Below are 18,578 nucleotides of genomic sequence, written 5' to 3'. Positions count from 1 at the left end.
CTGCATTGTTTTTATAGAACACAGTCACAGGGACACATAGCATTATGTAATAGAGGCGATGCCTATACAATAGTGGGTTAACAACCACTTTAATACATCTGCCCTAAGCTGAGCCACGCAGGTAGGAGGGTGTGTTTAGCTGAGAAAGCCCCCCTCCCCTTCCCCAGTGGAAGGAAAAAAATGGCCATAAAGACCCATAAGGTGCATGATATAATTTTTGCCTAAGCCAGAAACCAGGAAGCAACTGAAGAAATGTAAAAACAAAAAGTTCAAAATAGGTTAATATTTTATACTGTCCTATCTATTTACTAATGCAGCAAAAGGAATAAAAATGATTAACCACTTCCAGACCGCTCACCGCATATATACCGCGGCAGGGCGGCTCGGCTGCGGAAAATCATGTACATGAACGTGATTTTGTGCAGGGGTTTTGGGGGGAGCGCACGCACTTCCGGATCGCCACCCCCGTTGTGATTGGACACAGCCGGAGCCAATCAGTGGGTCCAATCAGTGGCAGACCGCTGTTCTGTCACAGAGGAAGAGAGAGATCTTGTGTTTCAGCTAGGCTGAAACACAGATCTCTCTTTTCCTCTAGTAAATCCAGTCCCTCTACAGTTAGAAAGCACTCCCTAGGAGCACATTTAACCCCCTTGATCACCCCTAGTGTTAACCCCTTCCCTGCCAGTTTCATTTATACAGTAACAGCGCATATTTTTAGCACTGATCACTGTATTGGTATCACTGCTCCACAAAAAGTTTCACTTAGTGTCAGATTTGTCCACCGCAATGTCGCAGTCCTGCTAAAAATCGCCGCTATTACTAGTAAAAACAATTTTAAAAACAAAAAGTGCATAAATGTATCCCATAGTTTGTAGACGCTATAACTTGTACCATATACACTTATTAGGGGTTTTTTTTTTACCAAAAATATGTAGCAGAATACATATTAGCCTAAATTGATAAAAAAAAATTGATTTTTTAAAAATTTTTAAAGTAAAAGTAAAAAATTTATTTTTTTTTATATTGTGTTTTTTGTTTGTTTATAGCGCAAAAAATAAAAACCGCAGAGGTGATCAAATACCACCAAAAGAAAAAAATACATCCATTTTATTTTGCGGGGGGGGGGGGGGGAATACATTAATTTTGTTTGGGTACAGCGTTGCATGACCGCGCAGTTGTCAGTTAAAGCAATGCAGTGCAGTACCGCAAAAAAATGGCCTGCTCATTAAGGGGGTAAAACCTTGCGGAACTGAAGTGGTTACTATCGATTGAGAGAGTTTAGTTCCGCTTTAAGCTATACACAGCTATGTATGACAGGATACCCTCTCACTTACTGTTTTTACTGTAGGACAAGAAGTGAAGGGAAATCTTCTCAATGAGACACAGATGGCATATACAATAATTACAGTCATAACCCTCCCTTACGCTATCCAAATGAAAAAAAAGATTTTGCCTTTAGTTTTACTTTAAGATGATACTTCTTCAAATTCATACTTGGATGTCAAATATTTTCAGTTATAATCAATTCTGTGGGCTTTGGTGCAGAGCGTCTCAACCTGTGAATCATCTACCCAGGAGGTACCACTGACAGGCGTCAGATTCATGATTTTTGAAATAGAAAGAAAGAAAAATAAAAATTGCTTGAGTTTCCTCAAGGGTTCAGTCATTTAGAGTGCCACAGTGTGCGTCCGGGGCTGCTAACTGGCACCTTGGTCAAATTAAGACTAGTTGCAGTGTCCGTACAGTGTCTGCGTCCCTGTAGACTTCCATAGGCTGCCTGCAGGTAGCACCTGGTGGCTCCAGCCACATAAATAAATGGCCAATTGATTTGCAGTGTACGGTCTTCAGAGCCTGTGTGAATGAGGCCTAAAAGACAAAACTGTCAAACAAAGGCTACAATGGGGGACATGTACCAATGCCAACATTTTTATTTTTAACAAATATTATTCAGCAGAGAAAAGGGTATTTTCATGCAGATTCAATGGCAATTTTAAAAATACACAAATCCTTTAAATAGAATTCATGGGGATGCCCTGAAGCCAAGGGTGGTGTTGTAGAACTCTTAAATTTTCAAGGGCAGCATCTGTGAGAATTTTTACAGTTAGCTTGTCATACGGCATCAGCACCCTAGAGTAATTTAAATTTCAAGTAAAGTCTTTTTTTCAGGTAGCATTAGCAGTGACATTTTTTTTTTTTTTACCAAATGGTAGAATACCCGCTTTAATTGCTAGTTTGCAATTTTCCAGTAGTTTGCTGTGGCTGTCCCTGTTATTTCTGATTTAAAACTATTCTGCCACTGGCCAATTTCCACCAAACTCTCATTAGGAATAAAAAGGCTGCAGGTGATACAGCAGTAAAAACTGGTCAGCAGCTGGACATTTTTAATGAGGGAGAATTTTCTGAATCTACTAAAGAAAAAAGTACAGGTAGGTGTTTTACTCAAAGAATTAGCCCCCTTTCACATAGGCTTTCCGATCAGGTCCGCCTGTCGGTTTTTTAGACGGACCTGTTTGGATGCTCCATGTACCCTATGGAGCAGCGGGTGTCACCGCTGACACCCGCTGCTATCCGATCCGGTCCGTGAAATCCAGACGGATGGAAACCCTATTTTCTATCCGTCTGGAGGATCCCATAGAGGAGAGTGGGGATCTGACAGGTCTGTCTCTGCAAAGTAAGAGACAGACCTGTCATTCGCCTGCTCAGCAGGGATCGCTGAATCGATCCTCGCTGAGCAAAACGGAGTCTGCCGGGCAGAAAGCCCGTGTGAAAGGACCCTAAAGAGACTGCAGATGACAACGCAGGTAAAGCTTGACCAGCAGCAGAACAAAATAAATAGCAAGAGTAGGCTCTAATTACCTCCACCCGTGGAATGGCGTCAAACTACAGTACTAAAAATGCCTCATAGGCGACTTAAACACCAGTTTAGAGATACACATAAGGTCTGGTGCTACAATTTTTTAACCAGGGTGATGGGGAGCTTTACATTTTTTTTAATTTTTATTATTTATTTTTTATACACTGTCTCTTTAATTTTTATTTTTTGTATTACCTTATTGCTATCACAAGGGATGAACAGCATTCCTTGTTACAGCATGGGCCGTGACAGGTCCTCTATTAGACCCCAAATCTCTCCTCTGGCCTCCAAGCAGCCAATCAGACACAGATCAGTCTGATCGACTGCTTTCCGGGCTGCTAACGGCCAGGTAAACAGGGAGCCGAAACCAGAAGTGACACAATCCTCATTGTTTCTAGTTTCCGGGGGTCACAGAGAGGGAGGAACAATGTCAGTCCCTCTCTCTCTGTGTAGTGCTGGGGGGGGAGGGCGCCCCTTTTCCGCCACCCACAAAAGTGATCAAGTGGTTATTCAGCCACTCAAATCGCTTCTGCAATAAAGAGAGATGGCAGTTGCAAATGATGATCCCGGGATGATACCTGCATCGTCTCCGTATATCCACTTCAACCCTAAGGACATCCATGGATGTCCTACGCTGTGGGAATGATGTGTTTAACCACTTAAGCCCCAGAGGATTTGGCTGCTCAAAGACCAGGGGCTGTTTTGCGATTCGGCACCGCGTGATTTTAATGGACAATTGCGCGGTTGTGCGACGCTGTACCCAAATGAAATTGACGTCCTTTTTTTCCCACAAACAGGGCTTTCTTTTGGTGGTATTTGATCACCTGTGTGATTTTTTTTTTTTTTTTTTGCGCTATAAACAAAAAAGAGCGTCAATTTTGAAAAAATAACAATATTTTTCACATTTTTTTTATATGAAATTCCCCAAAAAAAATGTAAAAATCAAAATTTTTTAACATTTTAGGCCAATTTGTTTTCTGCTACATATTTTTGGTAAAAAAAAATTTTATTGTTTTTTTTTTAACTAGTAATGGCGGCGATCTGCAATTTTTTTTGTGAGACTGCGACATTACGGCGGACAGATTGGACCCCTGACTAACATTTTTGACACTTTTGGGGGTACCAGTGACATTACTACAGTAATCAGTGCTATACATATGCACTGTTAATGTAAAAATGACACTGGCAGGGAAGGGGTTAACTTTATTAGAGATCCAGGGATTAAGTGTGTCCCTAGGGGCGTGATTCTAACTGTAAAGGGACGTGGCTTTTGATGTAACCACAGAGACATACGATCCTGCATAGCAGGATCGTATAGTCTCTGCTGTTACACCAGTGAGAATGACAGGCGGCTTTGTTTACATTAGCCGCCTGCCTTTCTCCCTCTCCAGCGGGAGATTGCGAGTGACTGGCGGACATCAGAGCCGCGGGTCACTCACGCGGGGATGGCCGTGAACAAACGGGGGCAGGAGCGCGCCTCAAACGGGGCGCGCTCGCCCTCTACTGGCTCCTGGGCGAGCGACGCAGTACTACGTCGCTTTGCCCAGGAGGGGCTGACTGCCACGGTAAATGTACTTGCGGCGGTCGGCAAGCGGTTAAACAAATGCAAAAAAAAAAAGAAGCAGCTAAAAGAGACCACTGACCTCAAATTAAAATAAATGAAAGACAAAAAAGTCTACAATGATGAGAAAAATAGGCAGCAAAGGGGTTGATTATCCAAAGAGCTAGCAATCACAATTAATGTACAGGTTATAAGTGACCCTAACCTCTACCTATGCACTTTGTTAGGTTTCCTTATGCTTTCCCTACAATGGTTTCCAATTCACTGACACCAAGGCTGCTTTATGCCCCCTCTTATAGTGAGGGGACTGGCTTAACCAAAAGCCCCCTTATCGTCACTTCTATGCCTACCATAGTGTGCAATATGGTTTAAAAAATTAGTTGAGACAAATATGCAAATAAATTGCAGGGCTAAAAATGGCCTTGAACTCATGATAACTGCAAACTCAAATCTTATTCCTACCTGTAATTTCTGAGAACACACAGAAAAAGACAGGGACAAGCGTCATCAAGCCTGTTAGGGTCCACAAAAGCCATTGAAAGTAAAAATTATGTTTATTCATTTTGCTATGAGAACAAAAATTGTGTATTCATACATATTCATCAAACATAACAGTAGAATGTTGCCTTCTGGCAGGTGACATGGTCTTATCCAGGGTGCGGAATCTACAGTACATGGTAGGTCTTCAACTGAGCTCCTGATTGTGAAGATGGGCTTGGAACCTCAGTGATACCAGTTTAGTTTGCTGCAAACAATATGTCACAAACAACCAAGTAGAGAGTGAATCTGCGCTCACTAACAATGATGGAGATCAAACACATACAATGTATCATTCAGAGTAAAATAAATAACCGAATAATGAAACAAACAAAGTTATGTCCATAAAATCCTAGTCGATACTGATATCAGGGAAAAGTTCCATAGAAGGATAAATCCTCAGTCTGGAGGGAAAGTCTCGCTCACCATCACAGGCAACTCCTAAATCAGGAAGTGGGGATTTCCTCAAACAAGACAAAAGACAGCAATGGAGGGCGCCAGGTGAATGTGAGATTGTTTATTCAAAACACTTACATCAAGGTAACTCTTGAACAGCATACATGGCGGATGGCCATTGAGACACGCTGTCACTAGTGATGAGCCGAACATCCGTTCCCACCAGAACACCGCGAACAGAGGAAAGGTTTGTTTGAATAAACTAACCCCTCTGAAGTCTATGGGACTCGAACCTCGAAAATCAAACGGCCTCATTTTAAAGGTGAACATGTAGCAATGAAAAAAAAGTTTTCTAAAACTATAGTTTTTAAAGAAGCATTGATTTACTGATTTTAATGAGGCTTAAAGTGAAACTATAAAAACAAAAAATTCCTTTAAATGTCATGCCTGGGGGGGGGGTCCCCTGAATGTGCCTGTAAAATAGTGCATCTCTACGATGTATGTAGCCTGCTGCAGCAATACTGACATTTCTAAAGCAAAAAATGTCATGTACAAATATACATACAAATTTCAAATCAAATGTACTTGTCATACAGGTGCAGAAAAATTGGGCCTTGGTTGTTGGTGGCGCCTGAGCACCGTAACCCCTCACAGTTACTCTTGCTGGGCGCAGGAACGGGCCCTGCTGCTAAAAAATCCATACAAATTTGAAATCTCATGTACTTGTCATACAGGTGCAGAACAATTGGGCCTTGATTGTTGGTGGTGCCCGAACACTGCAACCCCTCGCAGTTACTCTTGCTGGGTGCAGGAATGGGACCTGCTGGTAAGAATTCCATGCAAATTTAAAATCGCATGTACTTTTCACTTGTCATAGAGGTGCAGAAAAATTGTGCCTTGGATGTTGGCGAAGCCTGAACACCAGAACTCCTCGCAGTTACTCTTGCTGGGCGCAGGAACGGGCCCTGCTGGTAAACATTTCATGCTAATTTGAAAGTGGCAAAGATCAAGTGTTGTATGTGTTCTTATCAGTGATCTAGTGGGGGCGCTGTGCTGTCATCTGACCTGACCAAGTTTGTGTGGCGGCTATGCAAACTGGCTGGAATGATGGGGACCTGGAAGGTTAGTATCGGCAGGAACTGAAACTGAAATTGGGCCTTGGTTGTTGGTGGTGCCTTAACACCGCAACCCCTCGCAGTTACTCTTGCTGGGCGCAGGAATGGGACCTGCTGGTAAGAATTCCATACAAATTTGAAATCGCATGTACTTGTCATACAGGTGCCAAAAATTGGGCCTTTGCTGTTGGTGGTGCTTGAACACAGTAACCAAGCCCTCGCAGTTACTCTTGCTGGATGCAGGAACGGGACCTGCTGGTAAAAATTACATACAAATGTGAAATTGCATGTACTATACAGGTGCCAAAAATTGGGCCTTTGCTGTTGGTGGTGCCTGAATACCATAACCAAGCCCTCGCAGTTACTCTTGCTGGGTGCAGGAACGGGACCTGCTGGTAAGAATTCCATACAAATTTGAAATTGCATGTACTTGTCATACAGGTGCAAAAATATTGGGCCTTTGGTGCTGTTGGTGTTGTTGGTGCCTGAACACCGTAACCCCTCACAGATAGCAGGGCACAGGGACAGGGCCCGCTGTTAAAAACAACATACAACATTTAAATTGCATGCACCTGTCAAGTGCAGAAAAATTAGGCCTTGGGGGTTGATAGTGATCTAAACCAAAAACATTTTTGGAAGCTAGCAGAATCAAAGTAGAATCACAAAACCTCCAACAGCACTGAACATCCATTTGGAAAGTACGCTGGAAGCAGGACAGGCCAGTAGCTCCATTGCATATTAAGCAAGTTCTGGCCAGTGGTCCATCCTCAAGACCCAGTAACCCAGTGGATGCTCAGCTGAAAAGGTCTCCAAGTCTGCTCTTGTGCCTAGATAATCATGCACCATATGATTGAGACGCTGCCGATGGTTGCCAAGACCTAGCAGCCCTGGGTGCTGCTGAGGACAAAAGAACTGTTTAAAGGCATCGGTTAGCCGGCAGCCTTCTCCACCACTCCTCCTTTGGCTGAACGATGCCTCAGAAACACGTCCAGAGAATGTTGACCTCCCAGTGTCTGGAAAGGTGGTACAAATTTTTTTTCAAAGCCTCCTCAAGAAGTTTCTCTGCTCCCTCTGTGAAGGCAGGTTGAGCTCTGCAACTTTACCCTTGTAACGTGGATCAAGAAGGGTTGCCAACCAGTAATTATCCCTCTCCTTGATAGCACGAATCATCGGGTCCTTTCGCAGGCTTTGCAGAATCAGGGAGCCCATGCAACATAAGTTGGAGGAGGCATGAGCTTCTGAGACCTCTGGGTCACTAAGGATGACATTGTCAGCAGGAGCAACCTCTCCCCAACCACATACAACTCCTGGGGTTTCTGTGGAATCAAAACCATCCTTTAAAGACTAGTAAGACTTTAAAGACTTTAAAGTATGCTATCTTCTACATCCATGCTGCCGAAATCCTCATACTCCCCTTCCTCCTGTGTGTTTTGTGGCCCTGCAGGAATGATATCTGCATGAAGGGGGCCTTGTGAGGAAAGGTAGTCCTCCTCTTCCTCCCGTTGTTCTGCCTCAAGTGCCCTGTCCATGTGTAAGGTTCTGGCACTCTCAGTGCCTCCTATCACATTTATTCCGGGTGATTTCCATCTACCTAGACAGAAGAAACACATATAGGTGTGTTTCCCTTTAAGGCTGAAGCTGTCATCACCCAGCGCCGGACTAGATGGCTATTTAGGGCGTCGGTTCTTACTCACATGTGTTCGTTCAAACACCAGTACCTGGATACTAATCTTGCTTGAGGCTTCCATGCTTGCAAGCTCTCCTCGCTGACGAGCCTCGCTGCGCTGATCCCTGCATCCTGCTACTGGATCATCCGCATCTCCTGAGCGATCCTTCGGCTATCGCTATTAGTGCTAAGTACCCCACAGGGGAAATCTCTATAGACTTGTACTAGGCTTACACTATTTAGCTCTGCATAGCAAGGACTGTCTTTTACATCTGCATAACTAGATTGCTAGCTCTTGAGGCTACTGCTACTATTTCCTGCACTGGGTTGATCTCTCCTGTATGCACCTGCTACTCTGTCATCTGTTATCATACATGATCGCTAACCCTTCCTGCATCCATCTGCACTGTCTCACCTCAAGTGTCTGTCACCTACCACTTCCACTCAAACCTATCCCTAAGACCTTTATCATTGTCTTACCACATGTATATAAAGTCACACTAGGAACCAGCTTAATTACTGTGTGTATTTACTGGCTGAAATAAGACCTTCCATACATGATGAGTCATTGAGGTTGGGATTGGTATCTCAGCATATCTCCTACATGACTACTGACGTGGAACTACTTCTGCAGCTGAAAATCCACACCTTATAAGAAACGCAAGGAGCGTTACACCATGATTCCACGCAGCGTGTGCTCCAGCAGGTAGACTAGCGGGATAGTGTCACTGATGCATGCATCGTCCCGGCTCACCATCCTTGTGGCCTCCTCAAATGGTGACAGGATGATGCATGCATCCCTAATCAAAAGCCACTGGTGTGGCGAAAAAAAGCCAAGCTCCCCTGACCCTGTCCTTGTGCTATACTCACACAGATACCCATTGATGGCCCTCTGCTGCATGTGCAGCTGCTGCAGCATTGTCAACGTTCAGTTCCGTCTGGTGGGCATACCACAAATGAGGCGGTTGGTGGACAGGTTGAATTCCCGTTGAATGTCAGATAAGCGAGCACTGGCATTGATCGAACGGCGGAAATGGCCACAGACTTTTCTGGCCTGCTTCAGGAGATCTTGGATGCCCGGGTATCTGCTCAAGAAACACTGCACCACCAGATTCAGAACATGTGTGAAGCATAGAACATGTGTCAAGTGTCCCTGTCGGAGGGCGGAGAGAAGGTTTGTGCCATTGTCGCATACAACCATTCCTGGCTCAAGCTGTTGTGGCGTCCACCATCTCTGAGCCTGCCCCTGCAGAGCTGACAGAATCTCTGTACCGGTTTGAATCTATCCCCTAGACCAGTGGTTCTTAACCTGGGTTCGATCGAACCCCAGGGGTTCGGTGAGTCAGTCTCCGGGGTTCGGCGGGGGGGACAATGGGGCAATTGCTCCCCCCGAGAAAATATTACTGATTGTGAGGCCGAGCACACCCCGGGAAATCAGAGCTGCGGTCGGGACAACTCACAGCCATTACACATAGACACTTGACACTCCGCCCCCTGTACCTCCCCCAGCAGGTTTCCAGCCTATCTCCTGCAGGCTGCTTGCTGCGTGAGTGGGCGGGATGGGGATGTACCTGACCACGGAGATCGCGCCCGCCTGGAAGAGGGAAGTGTGAGCAGCTGAGCAGAGGGAGCCGAGTGAATGTTCCTGGAGGTAGGCTCAGCTAGCTGTACATGGTGGATTCGTTTACAAGGACCTCTATGCTACGTCTGCTGAGTTACTGTAGCTTAGCATAGAGGTGCTGTTAGCTGACAGATGGAAATGCATGTCCTTTTCATTTAGCTCAATAAAGCATTGTGAATACCCCCTGGTGTGTGCCCTCCTGATACCCCATGGAATGCTCTCCCAACACCTCCCCCCAATGTGTGCCCACCTAACACCCCATGGTATGCCCTCCAAACACCTCCCCAAAGTGTGTTTCCTCTTGACACCCCATGCTATGTCCTCCCAACCCCCCCATGGTATGCCCTCCCAACACCTTCCCCCAGTGTGTTCCCTCCTGACACCCCATGGTATGTCCTCCCAGCCCCCCCAGTGTGTGCCCTCCTGATACCCCATAGTATGCCCTCCCAACACCTCCCCCCTCAGTGTGTTCTCTCCTGACACCCCATGGTATGCCCTCCCAACCCCAGTGTGTGCCCTCCTGACACCCCATGTTTTAATGGTTTTGTTCTTTGTTCTTAATGGTTTTGTTTTTTGAGATACAGTCGCCAACACTTACAGGGAGGCCCCAGCGAGATTTGAACTCGCGACCCCTGGTTTACAAGACCAGTGCTCTAACCCCTGAGCTATGGATTTGTTTATTTTGTGCACCTATGTATAAATATATACCTAAATATATACCTATGTTTTGAATTTGAAAAAATCATATTTTATTTTTTCAATTAAGAAGGGTTCGGTGAATGCGCATATGAAACTGGTGGGGTTCAGTACCTCCAACAAGGTTAAGAACCACTGCCCTAGACAGACCAACTGAAGCACAGCATGGCATCTTTTAGCCTGACTGCTTGCATAGCCCCTTGAACGCTTAGGGAGCACTGCTGCTTCAGAGGAAAATTGAGCAGAAGAGGACATGGAGGAAGAGGAGAAAGAGGAGGAGATGGTGGAGTAGCCAGATGTGGCAGAACCAGCACCAGCTTTTTGGAGGCATGGTGGCAAAACAAGCTGGAACAACGAACCCTGTCCTGCATCCTTCCCAGCTGCCAGCAGAGTAACCTAGTGCACCTTGAAAGAAATGTAACGTCCCTGTCCATGCCTGCTGGACCAAGAGTCAGCAGTAATGTGCACCTTCCTGCTGACCGCTTTGTCCAACGAGGCCAAAACATTACCTTACACATGACAGTAAAGAGCCGGAATGGCCTTACGCGAAAAGAAATGCCTTTTTGGGACCTGCCACTGTGGTGCAGCACATTCCACAAATTTGTGAAAGGGAGCAGAGTCTACCAGATGAAAAGGCAGCAACTGTAATGCTAGCAATTTGGCCAAGCTAGCATTAAGACGCTGAGCATGTGGATGGCTGGGACAGTATTTCTTTCTGTGGTTCAAAAACTGGGGTGGTGTACTATTAGCAGATTGTGTGCAAGTCTCTGTGCCACTCATTGCTATATAATCATCCCTCTCAATGCTGGTATTTGAGAAGGCATGAGGTATAGTAGGGTTAGAGATCACAGATGGGGAGCAAGGTGATGTATGCTTGTTTTGATCTGGTGCCTCTTTCAGATGCTGTTGCCAACAGACTGCATGGCAGGTCATCATATGCCTTGTCAAGCATGTGGTGCCAAAGCGGCTGGTGCTCTGACCACGCTTGATCCGCTTTAGACAGATGTTGCAAACAGCAACGCTGCGGTCTACTGCACATGTGCTGACAAAAGCCCACACTAATGAACTTTTGTGAGTTTGCAGGGAGTTTGCAGCACCCTGCACCTGTGGAGCTCTGTGCTGTGACGCAATTGGTTGACTACTGCTATGGCGGGTCCTGGAACACATGCTGCTTCGTTGGAGTTGTGCGTCTTCCTTATCCTCCTCCTCCTCTATCCTGTCAGGCACCCAAGTACAGTCAGTGACCTCATCATCCCCTCCCTCCTCGTCACTGGAGCAAACTTGGCAATATGCTTCAGCTGTGGCAACATGATTGCTGGTTTCTTGTCTGTCATTGTCACCCCCTCTCTCTAGGCTCACGTTATTCCCTTCATCAACCTTCGAACCAACATCACAACTTTCAAATTGCTGCGCATCCTCCAGCAGCATGTCACTGACACTATGATTGAATAGTTCAGGTGACTCCTCCGTGCATGATGGTGGGGCGACAGAAGGAGTAGCTGTGGAAAAAGAGCCTGTGGAACGGGCCGCTTTGGCAGCTGTGGTGGAAGGCAAACTACTGTGAGCGTGGGTGTCAGAAGACGAGGAGGATGGGGACCGCTTATTGATCCACTCCACCAACTCTTCCACATGTTGTGACTGAATAGCACAGACAGCACCGGAAATAAAGGATGGGCGTGCCCCGCCTGCAGAGGATACACTATGTCGACTGTGACCACCACTTTTCACAATGGACACAGAGGCTGCTTGCCCTCTTTTCATGGCCTGTGAGCCTCAGCCTCTCCTTGTCGGCCTTTCGGACATATAGTGTATAAGCAACTGACCAACAGATACTCAAGGACCTGATATGATATAATCAATAGCCCTATAGATGAGCTTTGGTGTTTTTAGATGTACGCAAGTGACTGATTAACAATACTCTCACTGATGTGATGTAATCAATAGCCCTATAGATGAGCTGTGGTGCTTATAAATGTACGCAAGTGACCAATTAACAATACTCTCACTGATATGATGTAATTGATAGCCCTATAGATGAGCTGTGGTGCTTATAGATGTACGCAAGTGACCGATTAACAATATTCTCACTGATATGATTTAATCGATAGCCCTATAGATGAGCTGTGGTGCTTATAGATGTATGTAAGTGACCGATCAACAATACTCTCACTGATATGATGTAATCGATAGCTCTATAGATGAACCGTGGTGCTTATAGATGTACGCAAGTGACCGATTAACAATACTCTCCCTGATATGATGTAATCAATAGCCCTATAGATGAGCTGTGGTGCTTATAGATGTACGCAAGTGGCCGATAACCAAATACTCTCACTGATATGATGTAATCAATAGCCCTATAGATGAGCTTTGGTGTTTTTAGATGTACGCAAGTGACTGATTAACAATACTCTCACTGATGTGATGTAATCAATAGCCCTATAGATGAGCTGTGGTGCTTATAGATGTATGCAAGTGACCGATTAACAATACTCTCACTGATATGATGTAATCGATAGCCCTATAGATGAGCTGTGGTGCTTATAGATGTACGCAAGTGACCGATTAACAATACTCTCACTGATATGATGTAATCAAAAGCCCTATAGATGAGCTGTGGTGCTTATAGATGTATGCAAGTGGCTGATTAACAATACTCTCACTGATATGATGTAATCAATAGCCCTATAGTTACATAGTTACATAGTTACATAGTTAGTGAGGTTGAAAAAAGACATCAGTCCATCCAGTTCAACCTATGATGTGTGTGTGTGTGTTTGCTTTTAACCGTACATTGTATACCCCTGTATGTTGTGGTCTTTAAGGTGTCCATCTAATAGTTTTTTGAAACTATCAATGCTCCCTGCTGATACGACTGCTTGTGGAAGAGAATTCCACATCCTTACCGCTCTCATAGTGAAGAACCCCTTACGCACTTTAAGGTTAAACCGCCTTTCCTCTAGTTTTAGTGAGTGGCCACGTGTCTTATTGTATCTCCTTTCTCTGAATAGTTTGTTCCTTATGCTAGGGTCGCCAGTACAGTATTTGTACATTGATATCATATCCCTCCTCAATCGTCTCTTCTCCAGAGAGAATAAGTTCAGTGCTTGTAGTCTTTCCTCATAGCTGATGTCCTCCATTCCCCTAATTATTTTTGTTGCCCTTCTCTGGACTTTCTCCAGTTCCAGCACATCCTTCCTTAGGACCGGTGCCCAGAACTGGACAGCATACTCCAGATGTGGCTGGACCAGAGTCTTGTAGAGTGGGAGAATAATCTCTTTATTTCTGGAGTGAATCCCCTTTTTTATACATCCCAGTATTCTGTTGGCTTTGCTTGCAGCGGCTTGGCATTGCATGCCACTACCAAGCTTGTTGTCTACCAGTACCACCAAGTCCTTTTCCATTCTAGACTCACCCAGAGGTTCCCCCCCTAGTGAGTAGCTTGCTTTCTGGTTTCTGGCCCCCAAGTGCATTACTTTACATTTTTCAACATTAAATCTCATCTGCCATGTAGTTGCCCACCCCGTTATTTATTTCAGGTCCGCTTGTAAGGTTTCCACATCCTGCATAGAAGATATTGGCATGCTTAGTTTAGTATCGTCCGCAAATACTGAAATTGTACTAGATATCCCCTCCTCTAGATCATTTATGAATAAATTAAACAGGATTGGTCCCAGGACAGAACCCTGGGGGACCCCACTTTCCATCCCCGCCCAATCCGAGTACTCCCCATTAATCACCGCCCTCTGTACTCTCCCCTGGAGCCAGTTCTCTATCCAGGTACTCACCTTATGGTCCATACCTACCTTCCTTAGTTTGTACAGTAAGCGTTTGTGGGGAACGGTGTCAAAGGCCTTTGTAAAGTCCAGATACACCACATCCACAGGCTTTCCTTTATCTAGGTGGCAGCTCACTTCATCGTAGAAGGTTAATAGATTGGTTTGGCACGAACGATTTTTCATGAATCCATGCTGATTACTACTAATAATATCATTTTCATTACTAAAGTCTTGTATGTGGTCCCTTAACATCCCCTCCAAAATTTTGCATACTACTGAAGTTAGGCTGGCCGGCCTATAGTTACCCGGGATATATCTCGGCCCCTTTTTAAATATTGGTACCACGTTGGCTTTTTTCCAATCAGCTGGCACCATACCCGTCTGTAAACTATCTTTAAAGATCAAGAATAATGGTCTGGCAATCACCTGGCTGAGCTCATTAAGAACCCTCGGGTGCAAGCCATCCGGTCCCAGGGATTTATTTATGTTAAGTTTCTCTAGTTTAGCTCTAAGTCTATCTTCTGTTAGCCGTGGCGGCACTTCCTGGGGTGTATTATTTAGTTCGGCCTTACAAGCTGGGTTAGTGTAGCCCCCCGATTCTTTTGTGAAGACTGAAGAGAAGAAATTATTTAACACTTCCGCCTTTTCTCTGTCCTCAGTGGCCATATTTCCTTTGTCATCTTTTATTGGGCCAATGTAGCCCTATAGATGAGCTGTGGTGCTTATAGATGTATGTAAGTGACCGATTAACAATACTCTCACTGATATGATGTAATTGATAGCCCTATAGATGAGCTGTGGTGCTTATAGATGTACGCAAGTGACCGATTAACAATACTCTCACTGATGTGATGTAATCAATAGCCCTATAGATGAGCTGTGGTGCTTATAGATGTACGCAAGTGACTGATTAACAATACTCTCACTGATGTGATGTAATCAATAGCCCTATAGATGGGAAATCTTTCTCCCTCGCTGCTAGGAATGAATCACTGACACTGCACTGTCTGACAAACTGCAAAGAAACGATTCTCTCTCTGCCTGAAACACGTTCCTGGCCCTCCCTACACTGCTAGGAATGTCTCACTGCACTGTCTGACAAACTCCAAAAAAGGCTACTCTCGCCCTGCCTCAAACGCGTTCCTCTCCCAGTCTCATCGCCTGCACAATCACAATACACGATGCGGCTGCGCGGGCAGCCTTTATGTAGTGTGGGGCGTGTACCTGGCCCCTGAGCCATGATTGGCTAAAGGCAGCCTGCCTTTAGTCCAATCATAGCAGAGATCATTTGATTGGCCAAAGCATGAGGTCAGGGTGCATGCTTTGGCCAATCACATAACGTGCTGCATGTGCGGCGCGCGCGCAGTGCATTATGGGAATCTCGAATTTCCCACAAAGAAGCACATTTGTTTGTCATTCAACGAATGATCGAATGACCGATGTTCGAGTCGAACTTAGCTTCGACTTGAAGCTCATCCCTAGCTGTCACGATCAGATGGAAGACCCCTGGCCCACACACTCGGACCTGCCGAGTCAAGATAAATCACCGGCGATGTCTGGAGCTCACGCACACCACTGTCAGAGCTGGCACAAAATTTTGCACGGGTAAGGGAGGGGGCAGGCTGCAACACGTTTCCGAGGCCCTGTCTCCTTCATCAGGCTAACCCGCCCCATGGTGAATGGAAAGAATTTAGGCTAACAGATTGTAGACCAGGGACCAATCTGAGTGGAGACTAGGTGGAACAAGCAGCCCAATAGGGGAGGGTTACTATATGCTAAATTTAATGAGCAGGAACTGAGATTGCAGCCTGTATAGGTGCAACCACACAAAATAGTGGCATAATGGGCTTTCAGTTTAAAAAACGATATAGTAAATAACAAAGATTGTCTTCAAAACTGATAGATCGGCTGTATACCTATATATAAATATACAAATATACAAAGAGGCTCATAAATATGTTTAAAGGTATATATGTACATACACACCTGCAAATAAATGTATGTATATATGCAAACATAGTACCTAATACAATGGAACCAACAGCTGGAAATTGGCCTCTCACTACCTCAGCAATGTTTGCAGATAATCAATAGACCCACAGATGCATGCACAAATGCATACACATGCATAATTGTCACAAAAAGACATAAATATTAAAATAAAAATGTAAAATATAGAACATACTATGTGTATAAAAATTCTTTAAAATATTATATTATCGTTGGACAAGATATGTTAGCATAGAATGTAAAATAGAATATAATGTACTTTAGAGCTATATGTAGTATGTACAGGATATGTGCACAGGTATGCACACATACACACACCCACACACATGTACACACATACAGATGTGCGCAAACACACACACACATACATACATAAAATACAGTGCATATGTGTATATATATATATATATATATATATATATATATATATATATGTGTGTGTGTGTGTGTATATACATACATACACATGTGCAACGTATATATATTTTTTTTTTATCATCACATGGAGGGCCTTGACAAAAAAGGAGGGGAAAAAATTGTGCGGGGGGAGGTTTTTTCTGTTACATCAATATTGTCATAGAATGGTGCTGACCTTTCAATTCCCCGTTCAGGCCCCCCGGCGCCAAGGTATCCATCGTGAATATCCAATAGGTTTCAATATGGCATAACTTTTGGAATCTCTGTGTCTGGGAGTCACAACAAGGAATGGATTCCAGCACCCAAACTTTTAGCCCCTAAGTGGATTGAATGTGAAATGCCTGGGAACACTATGATCTTCAGAACCCTCTTCAATAAATATCCTATGTTCCCTAAAACGAGCCCTAGCTGTACAGACAGTGCGCCCTTCATATAGCAGGCCACAGGGACAGGTCAAACAATAAACCACAAATTCAGAGGAACAGCTATAAAGCTCTTTAATGTGATAAATATTGCCTGACTTGTCTTTAAAGTTGTTTTGACGATGCTGGACAAAACAACACATTTTATACCTGATTTTTTGCATTGAAACATGCCTGTGAGATTACAAAAAGTGGCTATGGTTTGTAATGGGATATGCTGTTGGTGAACCCTACTGGGAGCTATTATGTTTTTAAAACTCCTCGCTCTCTGATAGATAACCCTAGGCCTCTTCGACAACACAGGGGCAGCTTTGGATCCTGTAAAAGGATACTCCAAATCCCTCTAATGATGATTTCCATCTTTTTATATTGATGATGGTATTGAGTGAGGAACTTGAATTCAGAACTGGAAATTGAGGATATAGATTTGTTTTCATTGTTGGTTGGGACTTGATACTCTAAAAATGCTGTCTGTACTAGATCCAAATCATATCCAAAAATGTATAAGTAGGAAAATGTGTGAAGATGGTACAGCACCACTAAATGGAACAACTAACTAACTAAAGAAAAAAGAGGTGAACCAAAGTCCATAAGTCCATGTAGAGGAAAGATTCAAATGCTGAAGAAGTGGCCACAAATCCAACAATAATCTTGAAATGGAGTTTCTGGCAGAGATCACACAATCAATAAAGGGTGTACCCTTACCGGACAGTTGGACCCCCTGTTACTGAAGGTCAAACAGTCGTGCGAAGTCAGTCACCAGAGACAAGTAAACGTCCAAATTCCTCTCCGAACAGCCACAGAACATCCGGGTAGGACCATGGAACCGGCAGACCTCAATGGACCCCAGGTGTACATAAGGGATGACCTCCAATAATACAAATGGGGGCGCACATGGTGAAGTACGTATGGATTTTATTAATAAAAGAAAGGTAAAAAACTCACATGTAACTGCTTGATACAGGCATGTTAATCGATTGATTGGCCGCGGCTTGAACAGCGTGACTGCATGGGGGCTAGCGTGTCTGACGCGTTTCCTCCTGCGAAGGCGTTTTCAAAGGCAAAAGCCCCCCTCATGCAGCACGCTTATATATGGTACCCCAGATCGTTTGGAATGCGGCCATACAACCACTTCCGGTGCGTGATGTCGCACTTCCGCTTCCGGTGTGCGGTGACGCACTTCCGCTTCCGGTGCGTGATGACGCACTTCCGGTCGTGGCGCGCGTGACAACGCACTTCCGGTTTGCCGATCAGCGTCGCTGTGAGGCGAAGCTGAACTAGTAGAAGCCTGGCGTAGGAAGGTCGGAAAAAAAACAGAGAAGACAATCACCAATAGAAGATGGAGGTCCCCCGACCGCCCAAGGCCAGCCAGAAAAGACCCATCAAATTGTAATCTGTCCCTCTGAACATAAACCAACCTCCAGCCAGCGAATTAAGGGTTGTGGTCAATACACATTACAAACGATCTTATACACAATGTGTAATTACATAATAAAAACAAGTG

The sequence above is a fragment of the Pelophylax lessonae genome (genome assembly GCF_965119305.1).
Source record: "Pelophylax lessonae genome assembly, chromosome: 11".
Taxonomy (NCBI): Eukaryota; Metazoa; Chordata; class Amphibia; order Anura; family Ranidae; genus Pelophylax; species Pelophylax lessonae.
The sequence above is the reverse complement of the archived record's forward strand: the minus strand, read 5'-3'. Positions refer to the sequence as shown.